Source organism: Ambystoma mexicanum, chromosome 3p, assembly GCF_040938575.1.
Source record: "Ambystoma mexicanum isolate Mex_15411 chromosome 3p, UKY_AmexF1_1, whole genome shotgun sequence".
Classification (NCBI taxonomy): Eukaryota; Metazoa; Chordata; class Amphibia; order Caudata; family Ambystomatidae; genus Ambystoma; species Ambystoma mexicanum.
In genome coordinates, this window is record NC_090925.1 from 417,329,691 (window position 1) to 417,343,166 (window position 13,476).

Below are 13,476 nucleotides of genomic sequence, written 5' to 3' on the forward strand. Positions count from 1 at the left end.
GATAAACCGCACTATTGCATAACGACTCTGACGTCACTAAGTTTCCTTGTTCCATCATAGCAGAAAATATCTTAAAAATTCTTTCATCTGCCTCCCTGGAAATGGGATATTGCCGTGCTTTTGGAAGAATTGCTCCTGGCTTCAGTTTGATTCTCAACTCTCCAACTCCTTTCAGTAATCCTACGTCATAGGGGCCTTTAGTCCATACTGAGACAGGCACTTGGGCCATGTCGTCATCAAAATATTCAGGACGGTTCCGTGCCAACATCATTCTCTGAGGCACTTCTCTTTTGATCATTCTCACCCAAAAGGTGAGACTCACCTCGACTATTGTCTCTCCCATATCTGCTTGCTCTTCAAACAGATCCTCATTAGTGATGTCAGTCAATCGGAATCCTTCTTCAATGGCGATTACTCCGCACCATTGCTGGCCTTCATCGTCATAACCATCAATTAAAGCCATTTTCCCTCATACTGCAGCTGTGTGTATCATCAAGGGAAATACTTGTCCCTTTTCCTCGTGCATCGGTATTTTTGGTCTGAATAGAAATTCATCTGGGGTCCTCATGATTTTGTTTGCCAGGCCTGGCAGCCCTGCCATTAGCACACGCATTCCATACGTGAATATGTTGAGGTCTAATGGTGTAACCCTCATAGCTGTGTGTCCTGTGTATGCTCTAATCATTTCGTATACGTTTGAATAGTGCATTCCTGGTGTTGAACATATTATGCCCTCCTCCATGAATGAGATTGTCATATTTAACTTTGTCATTAGATCTCGACCCAAAATGTTTACTGGGGTCTGCCGTGAATATAATAAAAGAACATTCATTTCACATTCTCCTATAGAGACTGGAAGTGCGTTTGTGAAGGGAACACGACTTGTAGCTCCTGTGAAACTCTGAGCATTTATGGCATCGCCAGACAAGGAAAACTTGCCTTCACGTATGCACAAACGTGTTGCGCCCGTGTCAACTAAGAAGTAATATTCTTTATCCCCTATAACAACATACACCCTGGGTTCCTGGTGAGGGTCTGATTTGACTGATAGGATAGAACACATCAGGGTTCCCAGTGAGCTGTCCTAGTCTATATATAGTTTTGGCCCACCTTGTGCTGATGGATTTCCCCCATTCCCAGTGTTACCCCCCCAATCCAGGGTTTACGGTCTGCCCTGTGTTCATCATTTGTGACAATTGCATCAGTGACTGTTGGGACTGTCCTTGTGGAAAACTCACTACATTTTCAGGTTGTGGGTTTTGCTGTATTCTGGTGTTTGCTGTTGCACTGTGCGATTCTGTGCAACTCCCTGCTGAAAAATTGCTGGTGGATTCATCATGCCTGCTCCTATTCCTTGGTAATTTTGCATCACGCCTTGATTTCTGCATGTGCGAGCTAAGTGCCCTGTCATTCCACACAGCCAACATACTGGCGGTGGTCTGATCATTTGCCCGTTTGACATATCTTGATTACCGTTTTGAATATTTTGAAAACCTCCTTGATTATTCTGGAAACCTCCTTGATTACTCTGCCATCCTCTTTCCCTAAATCCTCTTGCCCTGGGGTAGAACCCCATAACGCCCTGATTATTCTGCTGTGGATTATTGACCTGCTGCATGCTCGATTCAGCTGTGCTAGTTATCATGGCTCCCTCAAGATTATATTTTGACCATTTCTTCTGCACTAGTTTTGCCTCTTCACCCTTTCGTGTAGCTTCCTTTTTGTGATTCTTTTCTTGCAGTAGCCTGCAATAGTGTGCGATGGTCAGCTGTATTTCTGACCATAGTTTAGCCTTGATTCCTACCAATTTCTTGAGCTGTTTCTGTACCGGCTCTGGCAGCCCTTGGCACAATAAATAGTAGAACACAGGTATAGATTTCCCCCAAGATTCATGATTCTTGAGTACCCACGCGTCTTGAACATTCTGTATTTAAATCAACGGATCCTCTGACTCCTTCATTTTTCGTGTCATTATAGCTCCCATATCAGAAGTGTCTGGGTAAAGCACTCATAGTGCTTTCCATACCGCGGCTCTGTAATTGTTAAATGGAGCTCCGTCATGCATGGTATTAATTGTGGTCACACCAGGGTAACCTGCCCGTGTCCACACATCGTCTGCTCTCTCACCAAGTATGGCGATTAGGACACCCTTGATATCCCCTATCACTAACGTGTTCCCTCCTCTCATTTTTTCCAACTCGTGTATCCATTTCCGGCTTCCGATGTCAACATTGGAAGCTTGTTTTTCAAATGTTCTCGATCCATGTGTGGCCATGGAATATATTGTGGTCTTGCTCCCCCTTTCTCGAGTAACGGAAATAGGGATCTATAGCTCTCTCTCTCTTCTCTCATTGTTCTCCTGTCTATTGCAGGGGTTATGTTCCTGCATCGCCGCCTGCCTGGCAATGTCCTAAGCCTGCTCACATAGGGTGGTGGAGACACCCCCCACTGACCGTGAGATACTTCTTCATGTTGGTCTGACGGTGTGGCTAACTCTGATGCCCTCGGTGCAGACTCACTAGTGTCTGACCATCTTATCCCTTTTCCCCTTGGGAATCGTCTTTTGCCCCTCCTCTCTTCCTCCTTCTCCTCGCACTCCTCCCTTTCTGTGTCAGACATGGTCTGTCCCCAACTCGTGCATTTTTTTGCGTCTTCTTTGTTCCTACTTATCTCTAGTCTATCCAGGGATAGTTCTCTATTCCCACTACTTTGGGAGACGTCCTCAGTGTCGTGAGTGCTCTCTAGGTGCTTGTCTTCTCCCTCCCCATGGGGTATTTGTTCTAACCCCATTTCGTCATATATTCTAACTGTTCTCGTTGTTGCCTATCTTTTTTCCTTATTCTTTCGTCTCTCAATTCTTTCTCTTTCTCCTTTCTCTGTACATTGTCTAGCCTCTCCTTTTGTTTCGCATCATCAATGCCATCATCACGGCCAATGGGTGTCTTAATAGATAATCAATAACCATCAATCTCTGTACTCTGAGACCCCGACCTGCCCATAGGGTCGGAGTTTGCTCAGAAGCACTTTAAGACAAGATAGCAGCACCCGTGAGATGGATGTGGGTGCAGATTTATTACTCCAACACCAATCAATAAGGACAACTCAAACGATTTGGCAAAGGCAGTGTGTTTAATGACAAGTACAAAAAACGGGGAGTTATGGATGTCAGCAGTGATGCAATCTTCCTTCTCACTTCAGCTGCAACGAAGTTCATACAAGTTGTAACATTTATACTCAAAACTCGTCATCATTGACGTGTAACACTCAAAAGTTAACATGCAATTCTATTGGTTAGGAAAAGGTAACTTTACTATAGGTACTATATCTGTATATGGTTTCTGACTTATTACCATATCAGCAGAGAAGGGATATAAAGTGGATAAAGAAGATTTACAATATTGTCATGAAGAAGTCCTGTACATAGGACAGCTAATCTCTCAAGAGGGGAGAAAAGTGACACCTGAAAATGCAGAAGCATTTATGAAGACTTCAGAACCTAAAACAGTGAAGGAAATGCAACTGTTTGTAGGCCTATGTACCTATTGTAGGGCCTGGGTTTTCAATTACAGCACATATATTCAACCAGTTTTAAAAGGACGTAAAGAAGCATAGGTAGACAAAAGTAAGATAACATGGACAGATGAAATGACTGAAGGATTTTAGGAATTCAGAAAGGCAATTATTACAGCCCCTGTGCTAGGAAATCCAGACTAGCATGAAGAATTGTATTTATTTTCTCATTCAAATGGAGCGGTCACGACAGCATTTCTCACACAGAAAACAACATTAGGACATGGACACAAACCATTGGCTTATTACAGTGGGAGTTTAGATCCATTTATGAAAGGGCATTACCCGTGCAAACAAACTTAACCTGCTGCTGCATTTGCAATTGAAAAGGCTTAAAATATTACAACAGGGTGTTGAGTAACATTATTCATTGAGCATGCAGTATTGGCCATTCTAGAGAAACTCAAAAGTAAATTGATCACACAAAGGGCAGCAGGGTACAAGGTCATTATCTTGAACCCTGTGATAAAAATGGTTAGATCCAGAATAGTGAATCCAGCAACATTCATAGTGGAACCAATAGGGGAAGATGATTATGTACATGATTCCACAACATGTACTGAATTTTATGATGACATTCCCGCGTGCTAGAGAAAATGCTCTCGGGGGGGGGGGGTATTTTTATTGATGTTTCTTCAAAAGAGAGCATGAATTTGAAGTAGTTACAAGCGTGAGATTGCCTTCACATTGCTCAGCACAGGCTGCAGTAATAGTGGTGGTTATCGCTGGACTCCAAAAACACAGAGATAAGAAAGTGACAGTGTACTCATACTCCGCCTATGTGGCATCAACTGTGCACGCAGGTCTGTCATGCTGGAAAAGGAGGGGCTTCCTCTGCACAGAGGACACTCCAGTGCAACATGCGGCCCTATTGGATAAGCTTATTGAGGCATTCAGGCTCCCATTGACTATTGCAGTCGTAAAATGTACAGCACATACTAAAAGCACCAACATGATTTCTCGCAGAAATTAAGGCACAGATTTAGAAGCCAAAAAGGCAGCATATTTCCCAAATATCTCTGATTTTGAAGTAAGAAGTGTTAAGCAAATACCAGGATCATGCATGTTGGTAAAGGGGGGCTTTAACATGCTGTCTATTGTTCAGTTAATTGAAAAACAAGGTTGAGTCGCACAAAAGGCGGAAGATTCATGGAGAAAACAGGGGTTTTCTTATCCCCCACTGAGGCAATCTGGAGGCAGGATAGCACTGGAAAGCCAGTTATGCCTCTAGCATTATTGAGGGAAGTGCTGGAGCAGCTTCACTACCCCGCGCATACGAGTTGAGAGAGTCTTGCTGCTACAATTGCAGAAGGTTGGTTTTCACTGAATTTGCTAGAACATGTGGCACAGTTTACTGTGCATTGCATCTTGTGCCATACATGTACTGCATGGCACACTTTGCGAACAGTGACAGGAGAAATTTCTAGACCCAATGGGCCATTTCAACATCTCCATATAGATTATGTGGATAAATTGCAGACATGCAATGCTTATATGTACATGCTGGTAGCGGTAGATCCCTTTTCTAGATGGATTGAGGCAGGTCCATGTATGCACCCCAATGCCACATGCCACACCTAGTTCCTTGTTCGCGAGGTGTTCCCAAGATGGGGTGTGGGCAAAGTGTTGCAGTCTGACAATTGATCGCATTTTGGAAATGAACTATTTCTGCAAGTAACTCTTTTATTAGGTATAAAACACAAGTTCTCTTCTGCTTATCACCTGCAGGTGTATGGGATTTATGAGAGATTAAATATTCTACTTAAAGAAAACATAGCAAAGATTAAGATAACTTTGAAAAAGGGGTGGTTTCACTGTTTGCCCCTTGCGATATATGCACTGAGAAATCAGCCTGGCTCAGATCACCACCTAACTCCTCATGAGTTGGTGACTGGATGCTGCATGAGAACACCCCTTGCTCCTCCAACGAGGGTAGAACCTGATGCCCACAGTGTAGCAAAGACATTAGGTGATGAGATGCATGACTATTTGGCAACTGTGACCGCTAGTGTCTCTTTTATTTCTCAACAGGTCAAGAACCTGAGGGAGGGTCAAAGAGGATTGAAGAAGAAAGCCAGCCAGCTGATCCAGACTGCTTATTGAAACAGCCAATCTTAGTGCTGGTGCACAAATGTATCCGCACCTGGAATAATCACCGCTTTGAAGGACCCTATGAGGTGGAAATAGTTACCCTCATGGCTATTAAACTACAAGGAAGATGGACCTGGGTGCAACTGCACGACATCAGACCATACAAGGGAGAAACTTCGACCCGCCTGCATCGACTGACAGTGAAGCAAGAGAAGACGTTCCACATATGCAGACAAGATCAGCAACCAAGAGCAAAATAAAGGAGTTTATTGAATAATAAAAATACACTTTAAATAAAGATTGACATTTCTTAAATATAATAAGGAATAAATGGACTTGCCGCTATGCTGGACCATTTTTAGATAGATAAAAGGAACAAGGCGTTAATGCACTGGAGCCAAAGGACAATTAATACATTGCACCTTCTATGCTACCCATCATAATAACAGTACGCACACTCTTGTATGTTGTTGTCACTTACATATTACAGTCTTACCCAGCTCTGATAAGATGAAATGTGAACATTATAAACATTTTTGGCAATCCTAAAAACAATCACATTATTTTCAGAATTATTGTGGCAATTATTTTGCAATTCTTGATATCAATGTGCGAGTTACAGAAGATAACACAATTACATATTGAATTAAACAAAATGGGAAGGTTCCAGAATATGAGAGACTCACTACCATCAAGAAAGTCAATGAGTTTTTTCGGAATGGTAATTGTGATTTCATTTTGTCTTATGATTTGTCTTTTCTTCCTTATTATTATTGCATTCAGACACATAATGATTGCAAATGCAGACACTGTAAGGGACAATTAAACATCCTTTATAATCCCTGAAAAAAACAAGAGCAGCATCTTCCCTAATTTTACTAAACAAATTGTTCGACTTAAAAGAGTTGTTGGAGAAGATCATGAAGGCATAAATACATATCTTGATAATTCAGCTCACTTAAAAAATAACCTATGGTATCAGCACATGAAGGAGGTGGGAGAACGTCAGATGAAAGCTGCTATGTGTGTTCTCTCATCCTCTACGCCATGAACGCAGCCAGAACATTTATTGCAAAAGAGATGTCTGCACATCATGTGAAGTGCCCCAGTCATCTGGCAGCTTGCACACCAGAGGAAAATTTGAAGGAAAATGGCCAACCCTTATGAAGATATTTATGTGAAAACACAAAGGATGGAGATCCCAGATTGGAGAACAAATAAAGGTTGTCAAAATGAGGAGACTGGAATGTTCAGACATAGTGGAAAGATCAGGAGTGCCAGGATGCTAAGAGGGACCTCATCTATTGGTGTGTGGACAAGTGACTATCAGCTCAGGGTGGGAAGAAGGGATGTTTTCTTGACCCACACAGTTATTGAAGAAGGAACCAGTAAGCATAGTACAAATAGTGAACGACATACATGTGTTTAGAGTCATGTGCCAAGAACTCTAAACTCCTAACATGGGTTGACAATGAAGCAGGACCAGTATCTATAATACCACTAAAAAATGCAACAACATGTTTCCAGAATGAAGACCTGGTACTGGTTGGAGAAAATAAAGGATGTAAACCGATGCTCAAAGTACCAGGAATGAATGAAGGAACTGCCGTGCTGATGGATCAATATTGGAGCTGTGGATCCAGAGCTTACATGCAGCTGCCTAAAAATTGGGGAGGAGTATGCTCCCTTGTGGTCGTACACATTCCTGTATTAGTGATTGCTCAAAGTAACCTCCATATTGACGAACACCAGAGAAGGAAGAGGTCACTCAATCTCCACCAACTGAAGATGAAGAACTATTTCTCATCAAATTCAATAGAAGCCTATAACGATATACCAGATGAGCATAAATTATTGATCAAGACGGCAATGATAATAACATCTATATTTATGCCAGGACTTCAAACTGCAGTGAATGCCAAATGGCTGCAGATTACCAGATGAGAGCTGCTGCAAACAATCAATGCAACAATAAAAGGATTTAATGCAATCAGAGAAGAACTGAGGGCCATTAGGCTTATGCCCCCCATAACAGGTATGTCCTGGACTTAATTACAGAAATAGAAGGAGGCATGTGCACCAAGGTCGGGCCTTCTTGCTGGACATTCACACCCTCTCATGATGGAGAAAATGGAACCCTGACAGAAGCCATAACCATGCTGATGACCCTACATACGAAGATGGAGGATGAAGCTGATGAGACAGCAGGAGATGGCTGGTTTTCGACTCTGTTTTTCTGACAAGAGCAGAGTAGCGTCATAGTCGAAACATAGGTTCCATGTGATAATAACTAATGAAATAATAACAAAACCTTTTTTAATCCAATTATAAATAACAATAAAATATCAAATTCTTTTTTGTTTTTAAATTTGGGGTTCCCCCCAAACCCCCAGATTCTCTAGCTTTATTAACCTACCCCAATCCCCCCAACCCCCAACCGTTTTAATCCCTTACCCCAACCCCATATATATATTTTAACAAAAAATTCAATATTTTTGTTATTTATTATTTGTTATTTTGTTATAATCACTGTATACCGAAAAATACTGAGACTTATTGAAACAATATGCAAATATTCAAAGAACAAGGATTTAACTGTAGTAACTTGAGAAATATGTAATGGAATATGAAGAAATCGTACATGTAAAGAAGATAAAGTAACCTACTGATTAATAAATGTATATACGCCAAAACGCAATGTAGATGAGACACATAAAAGCTTGTTGCAGAAGAAAATATAACATGGCTAGAGTGGCCATGATGGAAAGATAGACATACCTTTCAAGATATACCAGGGCTGCAGAATCAGGAGATGCTTGGAAAAACAGCTTTGTGTGAGGAATAAAGAGCAGTCTGGGATCAAGGATGCTACTTCAAGGAATAATTGCAAGGTACAAGGGGAGTCAAAAGGATAAGCCATGTATTTAAGACATATTTCTCTTAGATTAAGCGAAGGAGAAAACATCTGCAAGAGCCAACTATTATACACTTAAAGATGTGGAAAACCCATATCAGATGGAGTGAGCAAATCTCTAGAGGCCAAAAAGGGTATTGACACCCAATTCAATTGAATCAAATAGCAATAAATAGAAGGTTGAGATGGACACATTTGTAGTCTCCTCACACTTGATTCAGAAGTTGAAAACAAAGGCTATTCATTTAGCCCAAACAAAGATAATAGTGTGCATCCACTACCTTGAATGTCCCAGAGCAGAGAACAGGCTTTGCAGTCAACTGCAAAGGAGAAGCCTTGGCTTGGGGCCTGACTGATGAGAGATGATGTACTTATTGTGAATGTGGGGAGTAGTCTGCCATTGCTTGTGGCACCTGAGTTTTGTTTTGCTTACATGCTGCTAACGAGCCGAAAGACTAAGGTTTAGAAAGCATGCCAACCAATAAGAGGGTCTATGTAGCAACATGCTATACAATGTTGCAAAGACCAACCCGCTCCAATTTATTCAGTTTTAATCACTATTATGCGTATTAAGAGGTAGTTTGAGGTGTGCACACCAGATAAGGGGCAGCCAATGAGGGTATTAACACTTATATGAACTATAGGTACATATATTCCCTTAACCAATCCTTCCCTTCAATAGGTTTTAGTTTGCCACATAGGATGACGTCATAGATTATGAATATTGAGGTATATTACCTTTGTATAATCACATTTGGGTGTGAGTGTGTGAATTACTGCCTGTTATTCGCCAAATTACCCTACTTCATTGCAATGCTGATAATAAATTAGTACTTTGCCATATTCTTTGAGTGTGTCCGGTTATTTGGGTCCAAGATCATTATTGGTAATTCCATCTAGCACATTAGACATTTCAAGGTGCTCCAGAACAGTTTCCTGTACAAGTGGGTGCAGGATTGTACTTTTCCACAGTGGTATCAGTAGGATACAGTATGGCTATGAGAAGCCAATGTATCAGTGGATATGCACGGTCACTGTATCCTCAAAATATGTATCGAAGGAGCATACATTGTCTGACACAAAGGCTGCCAAAAGGTGCATATATAAATTACACAGGACTGGAGACAAACCTGAGCCATGTGTTACCCCACATATCATTGGATGCAGTTACACAAAGAATGGTCAAAGTGAGACAGCAGGAGTACAATCCTGCAAAAAATAGGAGAACCCTCATAGTACTTCTCCAGGGATAGCCTTGGTCGCCAGCCTATCCAGCCAGATGCCATGGTCAACCATATGAAATGCTACAGATAAATCAAATAATACCAGTGCAATTCTCCCCTCACCATGCACCATACAGCCTGCAACATACACCATACACCCAATGCACATGGAGGTGGTGTTGCCCTTATTGCCAGATCATGCATAAATCTCAGACCAATCGATAACCCTCCTATACAGGGCTATGAAATTATCTTAACAAAACTGACCATCAACCCCAAGACAACATGCATCCTACTGCTATTATATCAACATCCCAATTCTCGAAGCTCCCAAGAGATTGATCTACCTTTGCTACTAACCCCCCTTATGAGAAAGACCACTAAACTTGTTATATTTGGAGATGTCCACATGGGTTTTAACAACCCCTCTGCTCTGACTCCAAAGCCTCTGCCCTGGCAAAATCACTAGTGGAAATTAATCTCCTCCAACATGTCTCTGCCCGACTCACAATAGAGAGCGCATCCTGGACTGGATACTTTCAACTAACATGCTTATCGGCATCTCAGCCATCAACCCGGTGTCCTGGTCGGATCACTCTTTGATAGGTTTCAGTATCTCCCTCCCCGCCAGATGACCAAATCTCCCCCCCCCCCGGCTCTGCCTATTCTGTTGCGTAACACCCGCAAGTTGACTGAACTCTAGGCCCCATGCATGCTAAAGATCCTACTGGCTCCTGCAGCCTCTACCTGCAGTGATCCTAAACTCCTTGCTGACCTATACATGCAGAGCCTCCAAACTGCCATGGACCAGCATGCCCCATCACTGTCCCCATAGGTGTGCCCCAAGGTTCCTGTCTTTCCCCTACCCTATACAACACCTATACCAAACCACTATGAGACTTGCTTGACTCTCTTGCCATTAGCTACACAAACTTTGCGGACGATACCCAAATCCTTATCCAAAGCTCAGGAAACCAACATGATGACAGAGCAACAGTAAACAGGGTATATAGTATTGTCCAATTCTTGATGGCTGCTCATAATGTGTGCCTCAATGATGACAAAACAGAGCTGTTAATCATGGACTCCCCTCTTCCCCTCACAGGACTAGATCCTGCCTTCTCTTCATTCCTCATTTATGGCACTTCTATACCAGTCTCGAAACATGTTAAAACCCAGGGTATCAACCTTGATGCAGAACTCTCTATGAATAATCACATTAATGCCCTTGCTTCCTCTACCGCCTACACCACCAACCTCATCTCCCTGAGCAGACAATTCCTCTCCACAGAAAACTGTCTCATGCTCACATGAGGCTTCTTCATCAGCAAATTGGACTACTGCAATTCCCTTTGCATGGGCATGCCCTCGAAAAACATTGACAAACTACAACTTTTCAAAACAATGCCCTCCGTGCTGCAATTGGTTTACACCGCTCTGAACAAATCTCAGCCTTTAGATGTAATTGGCTTCCCATCAAAGCCCACATTGAATTTAAGATTTTGTCATTCGCACAAAGAGGCCCTGCTGAACCTTAACAACTGCGTAGTCCAGAAACTCCAAGTGCATCCGCTACGATCCTCCACCACCCTCTCTCTTTCCACCCCCAGATTTAACTGCAAAGGAGCAGGAGGCACAAGCTTCATTGTCACGACTCCTTCACTGTTGAACTCCCTTCCTCCGAACATCAGAAACAAACGCACCTACATCACCTTCAGAAGGCTTGTTAAAACCTGACTATTCAACAAATATGACTACCTGCGCCTAACTGCTGCTGTTGCTTGCTTCACCCGAATGACTACTTGTATTATGTTTAAGTGTCAAACGCTGTGACACCCATGGGTCTAGGTGTTAAACAATAGCAATAAATAAATAAATACAGGATCCTATTGATAGCATCCCAAGCTGTCAGCATTACCGATTCCGTACACATGCTTGGGTGAAATCTTGGCTAATGGTGCCTTCTGACGCTATCCCTTTGAGAATTTTAAAAGAAATGACTCTGCACATTTCTGCAGGGTTGACAGAAGCAGTTAATGATTCTTGCCAAACTGGATCCATCCCTTCAGATCTTAAACAAGCAATTGTTATCCCTCTTTTGAAAAAACCTTCTTTGGATCCCTCTTTGCCTGAAAATGTTCACCCCTTCTCTCTTTTGCCCTTCCTTATGAAGGTGTTGGAATCTCTCATTTCACCTCTTCTTACCTCTTTCTTGGAGCATTCCTCTTTTTTGAACCCGTTCCAATCTGGTTTCTGTCCGGGTCCTGGGACAGAGAGCGTCTTGGTTACAGTGCATGATGATCTTTGTTTACTGGCTGACATAGGTGGAGTGGGAGCCCTCATTTTGTTAGACTTACCGGCTGTGTTCGATACAGTGGACCATCAGGTATTACTGGACCGTCTTGCAGTGGCTGGCCTTTCGGGTCAGGTTTTGGCTTGGTTCACCTCCTTTTTGGCGAATCGTAGCCAAACATTGATGCTCCCATCTTTCTTCTTGGCCACCTCTGTCCTGCTGTGTGGGGTCCCCCAGGGATCTGCCTTGTCTCCGGTTCTTTTCAATATCTATATTCAGCCTCGTGTTTTGCTCATCCGCTATCACGCTTTTAGGTGCTACTCCAATATTGATGATATGAAAATCATCGTCCGGTAGGATTCTAACTAACCGGGACTAGCATTTTAGCTTAGGGGGTGCCTGTCGGCCGTGAGTAAGTGGATGGGTGACAATTGGCTGAAGCTAAATGGGGACAAGACGGGGGTCCTGGTGGTGTATCCCCTACACGGTCCCCACTCTGTCACTTCTTCCCCTGCTTCGACTTTGTCTTTGACCTTTTGGCCCATTGAGCTTGGCCCCTGCCCTTCCCCAGTTTTGGAGGTAAAAAACTTGCCAGTGATTTTCTCAGCTTCCCTCTCTATAGACGCTCAAGTTGGGACTATCTGCAAGGCTGGATTCTTCCAACTCTGAGGCCTTCGTAAATTCTTACAGTTTCTCCCTATCTGGCTTAGGCCCATGGTCATGGCCTCCCTAGTTTTTAGTCGGCTTGACTACTGTAACTCTCACTTTCTGGATCAACCTTTGTATCTTCTTCATCGCTTGCAGCTCCTCCAGAACTATACGCCCAGCATCTGTACAGGTATGCTGTATGGTGCACATTTCTCTCGAATTCTTCAGGCTTTACATTGGCTTCTTGTCCTCAGCGGGTCCGCTTTAACTTGCTGGGGATAGTCCACCGGGCTTTCTATGGGTCTTGCGCTGAATATTTGCAGAAAAAGTTCTGTCCTTATATGCCTTCTCAAGAATTACGCTCTAAAGGCTCTTGTCTTCTTATGATCCCCAGCTATCAGTTTGAGCGGGTGGGTGGCCGTTCTTTTTCCGTGGCTGCCGCTAAATTATGGAACTCTCTGCCTGTTTCACTACGGGCCACTAAAAATCTCTTTACCTTTCGTCGACTTTAACAAGCTCATTTTTAATAGTTATTTTTGTCAGCTAGTTTTAAAAACTTCCTGTATCATTCTTAGCGCCAAAATGCTTTGGCGTGCGTGCGCTGTTGAAATATAATTAACATAACATAACATAATGAGGATGTAGAATGTTCGATCACTCTATAAAAGCTTCAAAATTCAGGAATCCAGAATTTTGACCATTGCTGATAAAACAGGATGATACTTTCTGGAACTTTC